The sequence below is a fragment of the Triplophysa rosa genome, unplaced genomic scaffold, assembly GCF_024868665.1.
Source record: "Triplophysa rosa unplaced genomic scaffold, Trosa_1v2 scaffold7_ERROPOS10454559+, whole genome shotgun sequence".
NCBI lineage: Eukaryota > Metazoa > Chordata > Actinopteri > Cypriniformes > Nemacheilidae > Triplophysa > Triplophysa rosa.
The window spans coordinates 39998-50488 of record NW_026634814.1 but is presented as its reverse complement, the minus strand read 5'-3'; the positions used below and the strand labels follow the sequence as shown (position 1 = coordinate 50488).

The following is a 10491-nucleotide window of genomic DNA, read 5'->3' as shown; positions in this document are numbered from 1 at the left end:
ATCCTTCTGGTGCTCGTTGCACAGTTTTGATGGAATCCCGCATATGTACAAAAAGCAGAGAGAGCGTGTCAACTGCACTTTGAGCAAAAGCAGGCGAGCGTACTGGCAACCAGCCATTAGGCTGGTTATATCAGGAACACTTTCCATCTGTAACAGAGCCGCTCGAAACAAACACGTGGGAGTCTATAAAGGGCTGCATCGTGTTCTCTCACTCTTTGTTCATCCCATGCTACCGACTTGGGTTAAAGCAACAAAGCGGCTCGCAAACTGTACGTCCGACAAAGCGAACGCCTGAAGCAAAGCAGCCGTAGTCAGCAGGGTTTGAACCTGCGCGGGGAGACCCCAATGGATTTCAAGTCCATCGCCTTAACCACGACTACAACAGGTTCGGTGGCCTCTGGGCTTAACTCGTGCGGAAAAGAGGGACGAGCCTGCAGCGTAACGGGCGTTGTAATGGAGACGTCAAAAAGGGACAGGCAGGATCACATCAACAACACGAACACGGCACGTGGTGTCCTGCCGTGACCCAGATTCGAACCGGGGTTGTTGCGGCCACAACGCACAGTACTAACCACTATACGATCACGGCAAGCCACCAGCCCTCTTGACTATATCTGCAGGTTTTGCTGAGGTCTCAAGGAATCTCTGGTGCATGCGCTGAAGCAAAGCTCGATTAAACCCTGCTCAAAGCCCATATGTCGACTCCAACTCACGTGCAAATGTTTTCTTTTCATTTTTTCAACAGAGGGCGGGGACAGAACAGCTCACAAGGTAAAGGTGACTTTCCCATCGCCCGAACAGGGACTTGAACCCTTGACCCTCAGATTAAAAGTCTGATGCTCTACCGACTGTGCTATCCGGGCTCATGAAGGTGTGCAACAAGTTCTTGGTGTAGGAAGTTGCACGTGCTTTCCTTAAAGGTTCCTGCAAAGGAAACATTTGTATAATCACATTAAAGGTTATATGTACACATTGGTTTACATTGAATGTGTACTATATTTATACACGCACGCACGCACGCACGAACACACACACACACGCACGCATATATATATATATATATATATATATATATATATACTGTATATATTATAAACATACAGTGAAATAAAATAAAAAACATATTCTGAAGTCTCCAGAGAGTTTGCGAGATTTCTTGTGTTCACAGCATAGACCGTGGTTCACAGTCAGAACTGTTTGGTNGATGCTCTTCAAACGTGTGGTTTTACTACGCTTCCTCTGAGCTGGAAAACAGTTGACGTGCATATCCCCTCCAAGTCGGGTGCTGCGGTCTCCCATATGGCCTAGCCGTTAGGGTTCCTGGTTTTCACCCAGGCGGCTCAGGCACAAATCCCGGAATGGGAAAACGGTGGGTTTCTTAGCTGCTCTTTCACTTGGAAATACCTCGTTGTTTCACAGTGAGGCAGCTGTGTAGGAGGTCAAACAAATTGCCACTGATCTTGTTTATGAGCCTTTCTGGGCTCCTCCTACTTTTAAGGCCCTTTGCACCATCCAAATTCAAGTGAGCACACAGTATTTACCTTCTATTGTAATGTGCTTCCTGAGGCCTCAGGTAACATGTGCTGGATACACAGTGTTGTGTCCCGAGTGCCGACAATTCAAAAGTACAGCAGGTACAGCGGGGACCTTTTTTACGACACGTCCTATCACTGTCTTCACATTTTGAACATCACCTCTACATAGAAAACATCCTAAACGTCCAACAGTGTTAAAGTGGACAATCCCGTAGGTGCAAAAAGCTCCTTCTGATCCAGCAACCGGTTAGCTAGCAGCAGTCAGTCAAGCCTAAGTGCGACAGCAGCCACAAGGCATCGCTAACAAGGCTTCCAAGCACAAAGAACCAGTGACCACAACGTGATTTGAATACGCAACCTTCTGATCTGGAGTCAGACGCGCTACCGTTGCGCCACGAGGCCTCTCCTTGGCCTACACAATCACGGTGCTCCTAGTCATGCTCTGGCGTAAGCCTCGTCATCGGGATGGATCAGCTGTGCTGTATGTGGCAACGAAAACCTTAACGCGTCCCTGGGTGGGCTCGAACCACCAACCTTTCGGTTAACAGCCGAACGCGCTAACCGATTGCGCCACAGAGACCGACAGAGGTGGCAGGCGGGCGAGGGACGGCGGCAGAACGAGACATGGAATTCGTTTCTCAGACTTGGTTTGATTTGGAAACAAACAGCAGAGCTTTGCAGAGTCATAACCACATACGTCGCAGCACGCCAATATAGCGGATGCTTTCAGAGAGCCCTTTTTGCCGCATATTGGTTAAGAGTCATTGCGCCTTCTGTATTTTACCAAGAAGATGCACAAACATCCCGTCACCTGGCCTGATGAAAAGCACCAAGAACAGAAGGCTCTTACACGCCCAACATGGGGCTCGAACCCACGACCCTGAGATTAAGAGAATCATGCTCTACTGACTGAGCTAGCCGTGCGCACCTCAGCCAGAGATTGCACAAAACTCTCTATCTATCTGAGCACATGTTGACAATAAACTCGCAACAAGCAGAGGAAAACCAAGAGCCCCAAAAACAGCCAGGAGACAGCGATGTGCAGAGGCGGATTCTTAAACTCTATGATTCCTAACACATTCACCGAGGCCCGCTGTGAGCGGAGCCGTCCAAAAGCACATTGAACTCACAGTGGTTTCACTCCACGGAAATCTTTCGTAAAAGGAGAAAGTTTTAATGTGTAGATCAAGAGAAACTCGAGCTACACCCACCAGCTCTCGAACCAGCGCGCTTCCTATGTCGCACCGCAATGTTTAAGGGGGTCATCTTTGGTGCAGGCTCCTCCGTAATCATTCCATCTGGGAGGGGCTAACGAGGTGAAGTTCTCGTCCATCAACAAACTGATGCAATCGACAAATCTGAAGAGATGTCCCTGAAGCTAACAGTCTGCCGATCACTGGTGCTAGGATCTGGATCTGCCTGGGAAATGAAGAACAAATCTCCAGTCTCTGACAATTCTAGCTGAAGCAGTACAAGGACATGGTAAGGCCTCCTTCTTCCTCTATTGAATTTCTTATCAACAACAGGTTAAAGTGTGATTATCTGATGAGAATGCCATTGTGGAACAGAGGAGGATTAGGAAAGTCTCCACAACATTCTAAATGAGTCCTCGTTAGTATAGCGGACAGTGTCTCTGCCTGTGACGTGCACAAACGGGTTTCGATTCGCCGACGGGGGGTTTGTGTCTGCTTTTGGGTCGTCTCTAGCAGCTTGTTCGAGCTTCGACTACACATTCAAACTGTTGGAAAAGTCTGTGACATGCCTCTCTCCTTCGTGCAAGGGGCTTATCAAAATGCGATGCATTGGCCCGGGAATCGAACCCAGGTCAACTGCTTGGAAGGCAGCTATGCTCACCACTATACAACCAACGCAGGCGCCCGGTTGTTGGCCCACACCATATGCCAATGTAATAAACACCGTGTTGCTTTCCTGAGTGAATTACCAACTCACTAGATTCCTTTAACTGCTTCCTATCCATCTCTTTAAAGTGAGTCAATTAACCGCCAAATTTAGCTCTCCATGTCACCTGTAGATCGTGGTTATTCTTGGTAATAACAGCCAATCACATTCCGGGCTGCAACCAAGAATCGTATGCAATGGCTAATCAGCGCTCGTATCGCTACCATGATTCCCCCAGTAACAACCAATAATTGACCAATTAACTTCAAGAGCCCATTGAGACTTGCGGATGACGACTGGAGAAGATGACAACATTTATTCATTAACTTCTGACCAACAATTGCAAAGTAAGTCAGTCTTGTTTTGTCAACAAAAATAAAGTGGCAAATATATATATATGTCACGGATCTCAGGTGTGGTGAGAGAAGAACAGAGGACCCAGGTGCAGACAGCGGTTAACATGACATTTAATAACAAAGACAACATACAAAACAAAGACCCACGTGGGGAAAACATAACAAAACAGAGGAACAAGAACAAGACTAATTAAACTGACAAGACAAAACTAATAACACATCGCATAGGAACACTACAAACTAGACTAACTACATTACAAGAACTCACCCGCACGACACAGTGCAATGACCCGACACAAGACAGAGAGCACAGGGGCATTAAATAAAGGGACAAATCAAAGGGGAACAGGTGTGGGGCATGAACTAATAAATAACCAATAACAAGAGATACAAAATGGCGGGAACATAGACATAGACCGGAGAGAGTATCGAAGTCCGACAGGGTCAAAATGACTCTCTCCACACATAACAAGGGATCCAGCCGTGAGATTCTGCCACAAGATCAAGAAAGACATGACAAGATGAGGCAGAATCACGACAGAACCCCTGCCTTAAGGAGTGATATCCTGACGCTCCAAAAGGCACAAACAAGACAGGACAGACTATGAAAAAAAAACATAACAATACAAGACATGACAAAAACATGATACATACAAAAATCCAAACACTAACATGGCGCCGGCTGGAATGCCGGCTGGACAACACATGGCTCCGCTGGAGGCCGGCTGGACATACATTAGCGCCGGTGGATGCCTGTGTGACATAATTCCGATCATTTTGTTGATGTTGTATTTGCACTTTGCACTTTTGGGCTCTGTTGTACATCCCACTTATAAGAAGTATTCATAGGAATGATATTACCATAGATGTGTTAATAATCAGACCAATGATTGAGTGTTACAAGTGAATATATGAAGATGATTTAATGATTTAATGATATAATCAGTATACTTAAGCAATGATTGAGTGTTGTTTGAACATAAATATATTTTTAATCATTTTAACCAAGTATAGAACAGATTTCAGCAATACAAAATTCAGTGATGTCTTTAAATCTGTTTAGGCCTGACCTAGATAAAGTTCAGAAGGTTGAACATGTTGTTCACTTTGTGGCCTGAAAACTGGTACCAACAGGAAAACTTATTTTTAAAAACCAAGTGAAGGCTCACATTCCACCATTAGATACAAACCTTGTTGCCTAGAAAATAATAGTGGCAGACAAGAATGATTGGATAATAAAAAATAAAAGATAAAGGGAATTTACCTGATTGGTTTAGGAAAGCACCTCCTTTCCTAAGTTTCACTATAACTGTAGGCTGGAAAACACCAAGTTTTCAGATGACTTGGGACATCTCACTTTGTTTGGCCTGATCAAATAAAGTTAACTCCTTGACACCTGAACCTTCTTTGTCTGAGAGATTTTTTGAACTTCAAGATCGACTTTTACCACATCACCGCGCTCACTTTTTACCGCACGAGTTAACCCAGAGTTAACCGCTTTGTGCTTAACCCAAGTCGGTAGCATGGGATGAACAGAGAGTGAGAGAACACGATGCAGCCCTTTATAGACTCCCACGTGTTTGTTTCGAGCGGCTCTGTTACAGATGGAAACTGCTGATATGCCTGCTTGCCAGTACGCTCGCCTGCTTTTGCTCAAAGTGCAGTTGACACGCTCTCTCTGCTTTTTGTAAATGCGTCTTTCATGCGGGATTCCATCAAAACTGTGTAACGAGCACAGAAGGATATAGAAGCACTTGTCAGCTGTTGTACCTGGTCCGCGTGAACTTGCGGCTGTACAGCATCTGAGAGATACAGTGGCTAAAAGGCCTGCGAAGCGAGATCCTGTGTAGCGTGGCCGAGCGGTCTAAGGCGCTGGATTAAGGCTCCAGTCTCTTCGGAGGCGTGGGTTCAAATCCCACCGCTGCCAATCTGCCAGTAGGCACAGGCTGAGCTGTGCCTTTAATTCCATCTCACTTTCATGTACCTGCAGACCATCTGAGCCAAATGGGCGCAGGTGCATGTGCGGCAGGCTCGAGTTGATAACGGCGGATGCGAGATCCTGCCTCACTGAAATATTTTTAATCTTATTAGAGTTTTGACGGTGCGCCGTGTTGTAGAAGACAGCGAACCCACACGCGATCGGATTACCAAACAGTTCTGACTGTACTATTGCCGATCTGACCTGAACTTAACGTTCTTTTATTGCACTGAGTTTATTATATATATATATGATATATATTAAATAATTTGTGTGTGTGTTGTGTGTGTTGTGGTACCTGTCCGCTGAAACTGGGCTGTCAAACCATTGAAATACAGGGCGTAAAAAAGCCTGCCGAAACGCTGCCTGTTGTTGTAGGTACCTAGCGTCTAAGGCGCTGCGTTCAAGCTGGGAACAATAGCCATCAAAGGTGAAAAGGGAAGAAGGAGAAGAAAGGGAAGAAGGGGGGAAAGGGGAAAGAAAAAGAGAAGGGGAAGAAGGGAAAAGAAAAAGAGAAGGGAAAGAAAGGGTGAAATATCAAGAGAAGAGATAGCTCTTCCCTAATGTTTGAGTGTTGATGCATTTGCTAGTTTTTGAAGCAATAAAAAGCGCACATTTAATTTACATTGCTTTCTATTGCAGGCAGTCACCAGGACGGGGGTTCGAATCCAGCCAAAGACAACGTTTTGTTGAATTTTTAGTCTTATTAAACAAACGAAATTCTTGAATGCATTACTTTCAAAATAAACATATGTACTTGTTGGTTGTGTTTTAAAACAAAAAAGATACCTGTGCTCTGTGGTATTGTTATAACAAATATGCAAGCCACAGCAAATATGTTGAAAAATGCCTATTAAGCAAGAACAACAAAATACAGAAATAGTCCTTCTTATATATTTATATTTTATGTTATTGCAAGGCACCGAAGTATTGTGTTTTACTAAAACTAATAAAATAATGAAAGTCAAAAAACTGTCTTGATAGTTTCTTTTTATTTGATTAATTATGTCAAACAGATGCTCCGCCACATGCCATCATTCCATGCGGTATGTGGGCCAGATGAGGTGGTATGGGGAGTAAGGTGTGGGCCAGATTTGGGCCACAAAAATTTGCTATCTGGGCATGCATCACACAAACCTCAACATTGGTGACCATTATCAAAGTAATTCAGATAAACAGATCAACTGCAATGCATGCTGGGAGTCATGAATGAGTTTTGTACTGTGATGTTACCCAGCATGCATTGCAGCATGAATTTTTCTTTTGTTGATTGTCACCATTGTTGAGATTCATACACTGATTCTTCATGTGTTTGTGTGTCTGAGTAGTTAAGCTGTTTTAACAGTTTGTGATTATATTTGTTCATTCGTAAATAAATTCACAGTGTTTTATAAGCTCATACTCATGTAGCAGAGAACTGACATTGACAGTGAACAAGAGAAGACGAACTTTAAAATGAGTTCATCATTAAACAGAAGTGAGCCTCTGTCTAAGCTTGCTTTGAACCAATGATTGTATTTTAATACAGCTACATCAGCCAAAGAAAACTAATTTAACAATAAAATAAAAGAGTCAAAAGCCCAACTTAAGCAAACACTGATCACAATAATGGTGATTTTTGTGGGCACAAAAGTGATATTGATTCAGTTCCGTTAACATTCAGGACTTGCAACCTGACTTGGACTCGCCTCTCTTGACTTGGGACTTGATTGAGACTTGAAAACAATGACTTGGTCCCACCTCTGGTAATAAACAATTAATGGAAATCACAGCACCAACACTAAAATAACAGTATTATATTGTGCAAATTATAATGTCTTTTACAGTAATAAACTGTTGTTGCAGATTACTGTAGATATGCTGCAAAATTACAGCTATGTGCTGGCAAATATAGCTGCCAGTTGTTTACTGTAATTTAACAGGGAATTTTTTACAGTGTACAGGCCATTTACACCAAGTTCCTGCCCTGATGCAAGACGAGCTAGGCACTTAGCCGCGGGGTGGGCAGTATACGCATAGTGTGCTGCTTTCACACCTCATATGAACGTCAATGAAACAGATTTTTAATGAAAAGTTGTGTTTTGTTGTGTGAATTACCTTTATTTTCATGAAACATTGCATATGAAAAGTTAGAATTTTATTTGTAACTGAAATTAAAATGGTCAGGACCCCCTGTGTCCAAACGATGGCTGCCAAAGAGGTTTTAACGTCCTCAGCCGATTTCCTCTCTTTTTCTATTATAGTATCACATCATAGTCACGAGGCAGGGGAATGTCCATTTCTTTAGAAACTCCAACGCAGACTTGATTATTATGAACAGGTTCCAATCAAACACAAAACGGTTTGGCAGTTAACCAAATGAATAGCTGTCCTCGTACATATCAATAAAAAACCTAATCTCTTCACTTTTGACAATTGGTGTCCAGTGCTCCATGCCGCGGCACGCCTCGTTGGCACAGTTAGGCAGCGCGTCAGTCTCATAATCTAAGGGTGGGATTCTTTTGAACTGGTTTCAGATCCCGCTGTGGCCCATTTGCCTTCCATGCCTTCATGTACCTTCCGACAGGCTGCCTTGATTAAGGATACACATCGAGCCAGGCACCCCCGGCTCCTGCGGAGGACCAGTAATAAGCATGTACTCCCTGGTGGACTAGTGGCTAGGATTCGGCGCTCTCACCGCCGCGGTCCGGGTTCGATTCCCGGTCAGGGAATGTGGTTTTGGACGCCCTATGGCGCATTTTCACCANTCTATCTATCTATCTATCTATCTATCTATCTATCTATCTATCTATCTATCTATCTATCTATCTATCTATCTATCTATCTATCTATCTATCTATCTATCTATCTATCTATCTATCTAAAAAAAATCCTTAGCTTTGTATAGGCTAGTTCTAGTGCATTTATGCTTTTTGTTGTCCTTGTGTTGTTCCAATTGCTTTCATTGTTTACCTCATTTGTAATTCGCTTTGGATAAAAGCGTCTGCTAATTGTCTAAATGTAAATGTAAAATCGCAAATGCTTTGAAATCTTTAAGAGAGACCTCACACGGGTATTAAAACTACCAAATATTGCCATCTGAGCTATAAATGTAGTGAAAATCTTTGTTAAAAAAACGTTTTTCATGGTAAGGTAAGGTTGATCTTTGCGTCAAATTACCCATGTAGTAATGTAGTATACACGGCTGCATTAACTAATGTGTTACCAAATAGAATATAATAAAACTTTATTGTCACTGTTTAGGAACAATGAAATACAGTATAGCAGCTCTTCTGGATGCCAGGTGAACAATTATTTAAAAAAAAAAAAAATATTTATAAAGTTATAACAAATAGAAATAAAATATATACAGTTACATTTTAAGAGCAGTGGAAGCGACAAAGGTGAAGTAAGCCAACAAAGGAAAGCCGTACACAAGACCCCTTGTATGTGTATTCCACCCCCGGTGGAACATACTTTCACCGCCTCTCTCCGCTCCCTCTTGGTTGGGAAGTTGCCTAACCAGAGAAACCTGACCAAAACCATAGAAAGGCTGGTTTCCCCCTTTAAAGCCACACCTTGTAAGCAAACATTTATTTGTATAACATTTTTTGGTTTGTTAAGTATTTATTGCTGTTCAGTAGTCATGTTTATCTGTCCTGTGTTTTGTAGCTTTGGCCCAGGCATGTTCGCGGCCTTCAGCCACCCTCACCCGCCCGGCTGTGTCCACTGAGATAGATGACAGCACACTGCTGGAAAAGGCAACTGAGATTGAGGAGGCACATGTGGCATGTACGTTTATTCTTATTTAAAACATACAACGATATATTTAAGCTTCCTTTCCAGGGATAGTAAAGTGAAGCAATGTGAATTAGCGTTTGTTTATTCATGTGTTTATTTCTATTTTTGTTGTGTTTTCCAGCACGACAAGTCTGTCTTCCAGCTGGATGGATACACACCCCGCCTGTAGTGGACCAGAGGTAGATATCCAAGGCCCTGTTCAGGTGGACAGCAAAGGGCATCCTGAGCTGATCAGTAGCAGGGTGGACAAACTTTGGTGGTATCCTCCACAGGTACCACTGAAGACCAGTAGTTCTCCTTCCTTGGAGAATTACTTTGGCCATCCCCTGCTGCTCTGGATGCCACGAAAACTGTGGCAAGTAAAGCTGACCTGTCCACATCCAGACTGTCAGAAAGACCTTCTGACCTCAGCAGGCTTGCATCAAAAGATCAGGCAGGTGGTTGCCATGGGTAATATGTACTTTGTGGCATCTGAGTACCTGGCGAAGATGTAAGAGGAAGGTCATCTGCTGGAGCCATGATATCGTCTCCCAGCTCGACATTGGCCACAGGGTGCAGTTTCCTTGCATTCTTACATCAAAACTTGCATGTGACTTTGAGGTAGTAAGTTTGATGCGTCAGCGAGGGCTGGGAAACAGTAGCAGCCAGATCCAGCGCAAGCTGCAGGAGCATCATGCTGAGGTCTGGTTACAAAAGACAGTCCAGTATCTGACAGATTGCAAGGGGATTGCCAGTGCTGTCAAGTCGAGCCTGATCCTGCCTGTGACATTTGAACCTGTTCCTTCAATGCCTTCTGTCCCTAAGCACCGGTGGCTGATGCAGGTGTATGCCCAGGATGTCCTGCAACGGCTGGATGAGATCAAGGCCACTATCACATCACAATATGGTCGGATCTTAAAATGTATTCTACTAAAAAAGTGGCCAGAAAACTAGCAGGACGCAG

The 10491-nt window shown here is 43.6% G+C and overlaps 7 non-coding genes across 7 annotated transcripts; 2 read left to right on the top strand and 5 right to left on the bottom strand.

The window, feature by feature from the left end:
* Positions 1 to 790: 790 nt before the first annotated feature.
* On the bottom strand, positions 791 to 863 carry trnak-uuu (transfer RNA lysine (anticodon UUU)). The gene has a single exon. It is a non-coding gene; the product is annotated as a tRNA-Lys (tRNA).
* Positions 864 to 1865: 1002 nt separating this feature from the next.
* trnaw-cca (transfer RNA tryptophan (anticodon CCA)) lies at positions 1866 to 1937 on the bottom strand. Its single transcript has one exon. It is a non-coding gene; the product is annotated as a tRNA-Trp (tRNA).
* A 104-nt stretch (positions 1938 to 2041) lies between these two features.
* trnan-guu (transfer RNA asparagine (anticodon GUU)) lies at positions 2042 to 2115 on the bottom strand. Its single transcript has one exon. It is a non-coding gene; the product is annotated as a tRNA-Asn (tRNA).
* Positions 2116 to 2621: 506 nt separating this feature from the next.
* On the bottom strand, positions 2622 to 2739 carry LOC130551205 (U5 spliceosomal RNA). Its single transcript, XR_008962559.1, has one exon. It is a non-coding gene; the product is annotated as a U5 spliceosomal RNA (small nuclear RNA).
* Positions 2740 to 3333: 594 nt separating this feature from the next.
* Positions 3334 to 3406, bottom strand: trnag-ucc (transfer RNA glycine (anticodon UCC)). Its single transcript has one exon. It is a non-coding gene; the product is annotated as a tRNA-Gly (tRNA).
* A 2229-nt stretch (positions 3407 to 5635) lies between these two features.
* Positions 5636 to 5717, top strand: trnal-aag (transfer RNA leucine (anticodon AAG)). Its single transcript has one exon. It is a non-coding gene; the product is annotated as a tRNA-Leu (tRNA).
* Positions 5718 to 8407: 2690 nt separating this feature from the next.
* Positions 8408 to 8479, top strand: trnae-cuc (transfer RNA glutamic acid (anticodon CUC)). The gene has a single exon. It is a non-coding gene; the product is annotated as a tRNA-Glu (tRNA).
* Positions 8480 to 10491: the final 2012 nt, after the last annotated feature.